Below are 9422 nucleotides of genomic sequence, written 5' to 3'. Positions count from 1 at the left end.
CCTACAGTTGCCATGCATAAATGTGATTTCTCCTAATATCTCCCCATTGTCCTTACTGTGATTCACTGAGTCTAACAATCCTTCCTTCCTTCCTTCCAACAGGATAGGAAGTGACTTTGCTGCAGCTTTGAGACTACCACAGAGGACATGGCATCTCTGATCTTCCACTCCTGAGATTAGAATATAAATAGCCCTGTGGGAATAGGGGACTGGCTCAACCACTTCAGCCAGGGTGTTGTCTGCATGAGAGGAATATTTTCAGCATTCAGGCTGATTGATTAATGATGAGTGGCATATCTATGCTATCCTTTTTCCGTTAGATATATATCCATCTGTCATGTCAATGTCATCCTGCTTGGGAATTACAATCCAAGACTGGCCATATGAATGCACTCCCTAGAGATTTGGGCAGAAGAAGTAGTAGAGTTTACTCATACTGGCCCTGCAGTGGCAACATGACAGCTTAAGAGGAGGGCATGTTTGGAGATGCGGAAAAGGTATAAATCATGGCCTGGGTACAAGACAAGGCTGGTATCCTGGGATCAGGGAGAAAAATAGGGGTCAGCCAGGTCACCCCAGTGGTGTTATAAATCAGTAATGAAGAAAACTCTGAAATGGAGCATCTCTTTTCCTAGTAGAAAGAAAATGAAAGCAAATGCCAATAGAAAAGAAGTCAAAACCCTCCAAACACAGAGACAAATAGATGGAAAGAATCTGAGAGAAAATTGAAGACCAAGAAAGCTCCACCCAATCAAACAAGTTAAAACAATCCTGACCCCAACAGGGTCAGTAGTGTCAGAAGTAAGTCTTCATTCTGGTTCATCCAAGCTGGGAATAAATAAGCAACATAGCGACTGCTTTGGGAAGAAGGTTACAGTTTATTGAAGAAGCAGAAAGATGGTCCTTGCAGGAAAGAGCAGAGGAGAGGAAAGAGAAGTTGAGCACATGGGCAGTAGGTTTTTATACCCTCTCTAGCCTTGTTTGGAATAGTTTCCTGTTCCTGTGGCATGAACCTTGAGGCTGTTTCTGAGTGTTTGTCTAGGCCTTGATCTCTGTGGTTTAATCCTATTATCATATCCTGCTTCCCAGGTGATGAGGCTAATGACTCCTAGAGTTTGGGTGTGGTATGCAGATCTTCTCTTTGTCTTCTTGAGTGCTCTGGCTTCAATTCTCTGATGGTTTTACATCTGCATTTGTATGGGCCTAGCTCTTGCTTGGGGCAGAGAGATAGATTTGGGGCCAGGTTTGGTTTTAAAAAGTCCTTTTGAGGAAAAATATATTTTTCTGCCCTTTTAATATTTCCTTCTCTGGGCTAACTTCTCTCAGTAGGTACAGAATGTTGAGGATCAGAACTAAATTCTAGAAAAGGGGGGTCATGAGGGGGCAGTGGTGGGATTCAGCCAGTTCGCACCACTTCGCCAGAAACGGTAGCTAATTTTTTGTTGCCCAGGCCCAGAATGGACTTCCAGAAGTGGCATCCACACAGAGAACTCATAATTCACCTATTTGAATCCCACCACTGTGAGGGGGATGCAGTAATTTTTAACTTCCAACATCCTGGCACTCTTTGAGTGGCAGCATGTATCTTGGAAACAAAGCGCAGCCAGGCTAGTGCTGGAGGGGAATGGGAATGGATGAGAACTGCCTAAGAATTGGGAGCCGGGGGCAGTGAGGCTAGATTAGGAAGTTGAAAAATATTGGAAAAAGGCAGAAGCAATCCATACAGTACTTTTGCCCAGTAAATTGTATTGTGATGCCTCTGAAGTCAGTAGGGGTCTAGCTTTTATTGAAGGATATCTTTTTAAAAAGTATCCTACAAAAGGATGCAGCTGAATGGCAGCTCTTCTACAAGGATGTGCAGGGCAGGGCAGGGTATAGCAATTCCTGGATCCCAGTCCCCCCTCCCTCCCTCCCTCCCTCTGGGACTGCCCGCTTAGGCCTTTTCTTCTCACTTTTGCACACAAAAACATGACCTTCTGGCTCTTTTTATCTGCTTGCTCCTTCAGGGATGCTTGGAAACTCATTCACACCTGTCTCTGAAAAGCTTGGGAGGAAGTCAATGCTTCTGGCTTCGGCTATTAAGAAAAGTCCCTTGACTGAAAAACAAGCACGCTCTCCTGCCCCCTGCTGGTGAAAGGTAAGCAACTGGTATCCCTGCCCACTCCCTTCTTGACACCCTGACCTCCTTGCATTGAGACAAAACACGGGGCTGCCTCACCTGGCCTGGGGAAGGAAGAATGCTCACATTCCCATTGCCAGAAACTGATCCAGGAAGAACAGGGGCACCCCTTCAGCATCAAGCAAGAGAACTGGGAGCCCCATATGCATTGGTGCCGTGGTGGCAAACCCACGGCGCGGGTGCCGTGGTGGCAAACCCACGGCACGGGTGCCACAGGTGGCACACAGAGCCCTCTCTGTGGGCACGAGCGCCGTTGCCCCAGTCCTAGACCTTCAGCTGGGTTTTATAAAACCTTTTCACTTTAGGTCTCCAACGCCGTGTGCAAAAAAAAAAAAAAGTTCAATCAATCAATCAATCAATTTCAACTTCTTGCTGGAAAAAAAAAAGATCTCGCAAAGTCGGAATTGTTTGATTGAACTTTTTAGTCTCACCCAGTCTGCCATTACCACTGCAGCCATGCCCATCCAATGCGCCACACCCACCTGGCACACGACGATACATAAGTGGGTTTTGGGTTGCAGTTTGGGCACTCGATCTCTAAAAGGTTCACCATCACTGCATTAGTGGGTTGCAAAAATGAAGGCCTTACACCAGGGGTGACAAACTGCCGGTCCGCAGGCCAGATGCATCATCCGGAAGCCACGCCCACCCCATTGCCGGCAATGGCAAAACTGGCCCGATACGTTGCAATGTCATGTGACGTTGCAAGTTTGACATGTCTGCCTTACACAAGGGTCACCGTGGTCTTTCAATGAACAGATTATTGCGAGACTATTGATTCATGACCATGTGACTCTCTCTCTCTCTCTCTCTCTCTCTCTCTCTCCCTCCCTCCCTTTGTTTATATTCCAGTGCTTATGTCCAGCGATTGTGTTCGCATAAGTGATTAAGCTACAAGAACAGCCAACTACATTTTAGTTTAACGCCAACCCAATCCATGTGGTTAGTTTATGATTCAGCATGTTGTGCAAACCCAGAAAATCTCATTAATTCCCTACAATTATAATTAAGTTACCCCTGGGTAACAGAGCACTGCCATAGCCATCACTGTGGATTCCTTCTGATGCTCAAACTGTTTTCCAAAAATCTTAGCATCTGAGCAACTGTTACTGTGCATGGGATCTCAATTTCCCAAGCTTCTCCCATATGTAAATTTTTAGCGGAGCACAAGAATAACTGGTGGAGTGCCTCGTCCCACCACTCAGAAGCAGCATTTAGGGCCAAGGTGCCACTACCTGGAGTGGTTTAGGATTACTAGGAGACAGTGGACTCAGCATCAGCAAACATGGAAGCTCTTGAGAAGGTTGGAATCACAGCAAAGATTTGTCAGTCCAACACCACAAGGAAGAAGGGGCAGGAAAAAGACACCCAAGGAGAATGGATGAGCCAGAGCTATGTGTGGCAGTAAAAAAAAAAGAGAGAGAACCCAAGACTGATGGGAGACTCAAGGTTTCTGGAGGATATCAAGCCTGCAAAGAAGCATGCTTGGGCTTCAAGCTACAGAGTAAGCCAAGGTCAAGACTGGGCTGCCCTTAGACATGTGCTGTAGATAGCCAGAAAGGGTCAAGGAAGTGCCAATCCTGCCCTCGGTGTGCACCTGAGGAGCAATTGGATGTCACAGCCCTTTCCTGGTACTCTTTTTTTTTTTTTAATTGAAAATTTTTAAAAGTTTTTACAAAAAACAAAAAAGACAACAACAACAAAAAACAAAACAACCCTCACCCAACCCCTCCCAAACCACCCCCTCCATCCCCCCCGAGCTTCCCAGAGCTGAATATAGGCTTAATTAAAATTTTAAAAATCCTAAAAAAAAAGTTAAACAACTTATAAAATAATTAACAATAAGATATATATAAAACAAAAAAAAACATAAGCATTAAAAAGAAAAAGTGCTTAGAAAAGAAGAAAAAAGAAAGAAGAAAAGAGATTAAAAAAAGAAGAAAGAGAAAAAGTACAATCTATAAAATATCAAAGTTTATATACAAGTTATAAAAAGGCTAAATGGTATTTTTTTATATCCAATTTGTATTGTGTGAAATTTATCCATTTTTCCCATACAGCAAAAAATTTCTCTTGCGATTGCTCCTTTAAGAAAGCCGAAATCTTTGCCATTTCCGCCAGATAGGAAACTTTAAAAAGCCACTCTTGCAAGGTAGGCAAAGATTCCTTCTTCCAATATTGCCCTACTAACAGCCTTGCGGCTGTAATCAAATTCAACATCAATATAACCTCCTTAGCATCACAATCAGTAACAATACCTAACAAAAACAATTGTGGAGTGCTGGTACTCTTGACAATTCACAGGAGCTCTGATGGAAAAAGCTGCCTATGCGGAAAGCAGAAAATTCAAGCTTGGCCAGCTCCAGCAGAATGAATCCTGCCAGGCTAACCGACAATTCTGCTGGGAAGCCTGAGCAGTCCACACATACTTTTTTCTTCCTGCATCAGGTCAGGCAAGTCTTTTCTATTCTAAATCAAACCTTTCTTTCATAAAAGACACAGTGCTCATTTTGGACTGAGCGTGAAGGCAAGGACTCCAGCGCTTACTAAGTAGAGAACAGAGTTGCCTCTGAGCTATTCCATGTTTGTCTGCATCCCTGCTAGAAGAGGGCTAATAAATGTAATGGTCTCCTGGGTATCCTGGAGTAAAAAATGTTTTCTTTTACCGTATCTTCCTCAGGTATTTTTTCCCAATATATATATATGTGTGTGTGTGTGTGTGTGTGTGTGTGCCTTGTCCCTGTATCTACCATTCCCCTGTCCTCTTTTACTGTTTATCCACATTGCATCTGTACATTTAGGTTTTCACACACACACACACACACACACACACACACACACACACACACACATCATTGTGGTTAAGTTTTATTTGGTGGATTTCAGCTCAGTTCTCCACTTCATCAAGTGCATTCATTCTGTGTGAATCCACCCACATATTTGCAACCTTTCCAGTTTTGTATCTTTTGCTGGCTAGATAAATTGTCTCCCCTTTATAATCCAGGCTATAGCGGGGATGCCACGGATTGATTGACCTGAGCCAAAGTAGCCCTAGGTTTGTGCGGTTTGAATCAACTCCTATTTGGATGAAAAGAAAAAGAGCAGCTTCTGCTAATTTATGAACCATTCAAAGGATGGGATACTTTCACAAGCTGGCTTCAGTGTGGGCAAATTCTCAATAGAGGATGATATGAACGTGTCCTTTATTCTCTCAAGTCAGTTTTCCTAAAAGCCTTGTAGCTGCAAATGCATCCAGTAATATTTTTGGTAGCGAAAAGAGCGGGTGGAATGTAGTGGGAGATGATTTTAACACTTTTTCAAAGCCAGAGTGATGGTACCATCTGTTAGAGCTCTAGGTTAATTAATCTTCTTGCTCAGGCAAGGAAGTGAGGTGATAATGAGGCTTTCAAATTTTACCATTGGTTATGACAGATAGACTTAGACGGAAAAAAAATAAGGAAAATATGTGGAAGATTTCCTCCCAACTTCCATAGTTAACATAAGACTGCATTTCCAAAAGATGCAACTGGCTAAAGACGTTTAATTTTGGAAATGCTCAAGCTGTTTCAGAAGCTGATTAAAAAAAGACTTTGAGACTCTAGAAAGTTCAGAGAAGAATAACAAAGATAAGGGGTCCGGAAGCTAAACCATAAAACAAAAAAATTGAGGGAATTAGGTGTGTCTAGTCTAACAAAGAGAAGGACTGTAGGGTGACATGATAGTGGTCTTCCAGTACTTCAGGGGCAGTCAGAAAGAGGATCAACCTATTATCCAAAGCACCTGTGGCCAGGACAAAAAGTAATGGGGGGAAGATCATTAAAGTGAGATCTAACTAGAATGAAGGAGAAATTTCCTGACAGTGAGAACAATTAATCAGTGGAATGGCTTGCCTCTAGAACAGAGGTGTCAAACTGCTGTCCGTGGGCCAGACGCATCATCCAGAAGCCGCGCCCACCCCATTGCTGGCAATGGCAAAACCATCCAAATACGTTGTGCGACATCACGTGACATCGCAAGTTTGACATGTCTGCTCTAGAAGTTGTGGATGCTCCATCACTGGAGGTTTTCAAAAAGAGATTGGGCAACCATTTGGCAAGAATTGTATTGGGTTTCCTTCTTGAGCAGAGGGTTGGACTAGAAAATCTCCAACGTCCCTTCCAACCCTATTATTCTATTTCTATAAATGTAAGGCTCAGTATGGTTTTGGTGGAATTCCTCTGAGTTAACTATGTATTAAATTACAATCATGGCCTGTAAATACAACTGGATGTGTGAAAATGGTTTGTCTTATTTGTTTTTGATTCCCATGTCTTTTATAACAAATAACGTTTGATTATAAATACAGTAATAGAAGAAGATAGTGGGGATTTAACTATAGAGTCTTCTTGAGATTTATGGCTGTGCAATCAGTCATAATAAGCTGCAGATCAGTATTTATGGCTCTACCACTACAAATAACAAAACAAAGGTAACATTCTTGGGCGCTAGGACAATGGTTCTTCCTTCCAAGAACAGAATACAAATAAACTCCGTAGGATCTCAAACTGATACAGATCATTCAGTTAACTGCCTTAAAAGCCTAGGCATCTTATCATTCAGCCTTTCCTAAATTGATCAGTGTCCTCAGAATGCCTGGAAACATTAGGAATGAGATTCTGGATTCGGCGGTCCAAGTATCAGACGATGCTTCCAAGCTTTATTTCACATGGTGTCCTTTCTGCTAGAAGTGGAATCCCAGGTTCCTATCTGCACTCTCCCTTTTTGCTGTGTCTCTCTTTTGGAAAAGGACCAATAATCCATCTCTCTATAGAAGATTTGCCTATAATGGATTTCCATTAAAGCCAGGATTGATGATGATCTTTCTAAATAGGTACAGAAAAGCCAGAATCACCAGATATGAGTTCTATTAAGAATTAACTCAAACCGTTCCAAACATAATTCAAATCTGATTTGCTTTTCTTAAAAGCAAATAAATAATGATAGGAAGCTACGACTACTTGCAACTGATAATCAAATTACAGGCATGTAACTGTCAGCATTTCATTCAAGGAAATATTGCCTTTCTGTGAAGATATGAGATGAGTCTGCTGTCAAATGTGGAACATGCTATGATACACTTAGAAAAATAAGAAATGGCCTTATACCAGTGGTGGCAAACCTATGGCACGGGTGCCAGAGGCGGCACTCAGAGCCCTCTCTGTGGGCACGTGCACCGTCGCCCCAGTCCTAGGCCTTCAGCTAGGTTTTATAAAACCTTTTCGCTTTAGGCCTCCCTTCCATGTACAAAAAAAAAAAGGTTCAATCAATCAATGTCAATTTCTCTTGGGAGGGGGAAAAAAAGATCTTGCAAAGTTGGAATTGATTGATTGAACTTTTTAGTCCCACCCAGTCTGCTGTTACCACTGCAGCCACGCCCACCCAATGGGCCACACCCACCCAATGGGACACACCCACCTGGCACCTGACGATGCATAAGTGGGTTTTGGGTTGTAGTTTGGGCACTCGGTCTCTAAAAGGTTCATCATCACTGCCTTATACTAATTGTACATTAGTCTAATAGTGTCAACTCTGACCATATTAGTTTTCAAGAACTTCGGTCATAGTAGCCATTCATATCACATCACTTGCTGCTTGAGACTTGTTTTGGTGATGGGGATGTGGTGGGGATTTATATGATGATTATTTCTAATCAACATCTGTGCAGGCTGGTTTCATAAGTCTCTGAAACAGTCCTTAGTTATACCTATTCTACTCTCTGCAGCACACTGCCCTCTAGTGGTCACTCTTGTTCCACAACATAATGGAGGCATACCAGAAATGAGTGTTTGAAATAAGGGAGTAGAATCAGGGTATATTTAGTGAACCATAAAAAATACTAATGTGGAGACATGTCCAGGATTTTAAAAAGCCTCAAAAGAAATAGAATAGGATAATATTCTGAAGAAGAACTGAAGTCAGCTTCCTCCTCCAAAATAACATTTGGATCACCGGGTTATGTAATTTCTCTGCCATCAGATCTAGAATGGATGACAAGTAATCTGGGGGTTGCTATGGAATTAAACAATGAACATGTAAATACTCTGGTATACCAGAAACCCAATGATAGTTGCAGATGCTTATCTGTTTCTTCTTCCCCTTGAGCACAGCTGTCTGCTCTGCCATCAAGTTGTATAATGCAATCTTGTGTATTGTGACCCTTTAGGACATTCAGAACTGCAATTTTATACCCATTCATTTGAGATTAAAGCTTGAATTCAACAAACTACAAACTATAAAAGACATAAAACTCATATCTCAGGGGCTGCCACAAAGAAGAAGGAGTCAAGCTATTCTTCAAAGCACCTGAAGGCAGGAAACAACGGATGGAAACTAATCAAGGAGAGAAGCAACCTAGAACTAAGGAGAAACTTCCTGACAGTTAGAAATTAACCAGTGGAACAACCTGCCTCCAGAAGCGGTGAATGCTCCAACACTGGAAGTTTTTTAAGAAGAGACTGGACAGCCATTTGTCTGAAATGATATAGGGTTTCCTGCCTGAGCAGGGGTTTGGACTAGATGACCTCAAAGGTCCCTTCTATTCTATTCTATTCTATTCTATTCTATTCTATTCTATTCTATTCTATTCTATTACCTTTCAGCCAACCTATATACTAACCTATCTCCATATGGATTGTATAAATAGCATTATCATGCCTGGCTGTTATATGTTTTATTTTTATTTTTTATATTGTGTTTTTATTTATTTTATTGTAAGCTGCCCAGTCATGTAAAAGTGAGATGGGCAGCCATATAAATTGAATACTTAAATAAATGTCAAAATCAAGACCACAACAAGAACTTATTTGCTGCTCATCTTTCCAACAGGATAAATGCAAATCCTGTGGCAGAAGTGCAGTTCGGGTGCTGCACAGGACACACTGGATAGTCCTGTGTAAAATAAATCTTACATCAGATTTGGCAAGATGCCAACATCAGGAGAGCTACTTTCCCTATCCTGGGTGTACTTCAGAGGAAACTGGGCAATTCCTTGCCATAGCTTTCTCTCCTACGCAGCTCCCAATGTGTAAAGTTTTTATGTCAACTTCAGAAATGCCAATCTGGATTGCAATAGGTTGGCAACAAGGCCGTGCTGGTGCTTAGTTGAGACTGGCCACCACAAGGCCTGATTGACCTCTCCCTCCTCTGCATAATAATAATAATAATAATAATAATAATAATAATAATAATAATAATAATAATAATA

The 9422-nt window shown here is 41.9% G+C and overlaps 1 long non-coding RNA gene across 1 annotated transcript; it reads left to right on the top strand.

Annotated features, from left to right (window-relative positions):
• The first annotated feature begins 647 nt into the window (after window positions 1-647).
• On the top strand, window positions 648-3595 carry LOC120310593. The gene is made up of 3 exons (XR_005557406.1): window positions 648-801; window positions 2007-2137; window positions 3032-3595. It is a non-coding gene; the product is annotated as an uncharacterized LOC120310593 (long non-coding RNA).
• Window positions 3596-9422: the final 5827 nt, after the last annotated feature.

This window comes from Crotalus tigris, unplaced genomic scaffold, assembly GCF_016545835.1.
Source record: "Crotalus tigris isolate CLP2741 ecotype Arizona unplaced genomic scaffold, ASM1654583v1 scf7180000018229.695902, whole genome shotgun sequence".
Taxonomy (NCBI): domain Eukaryota; kingdom Metazoa; phylum Chordata; class Lepidosauria; order Squamata; family Viperidae; genus Crotalus; species Crotalus tigris.
This window is presented reverse-complemented; position numbering and strand designations above follow the sequence as displayed.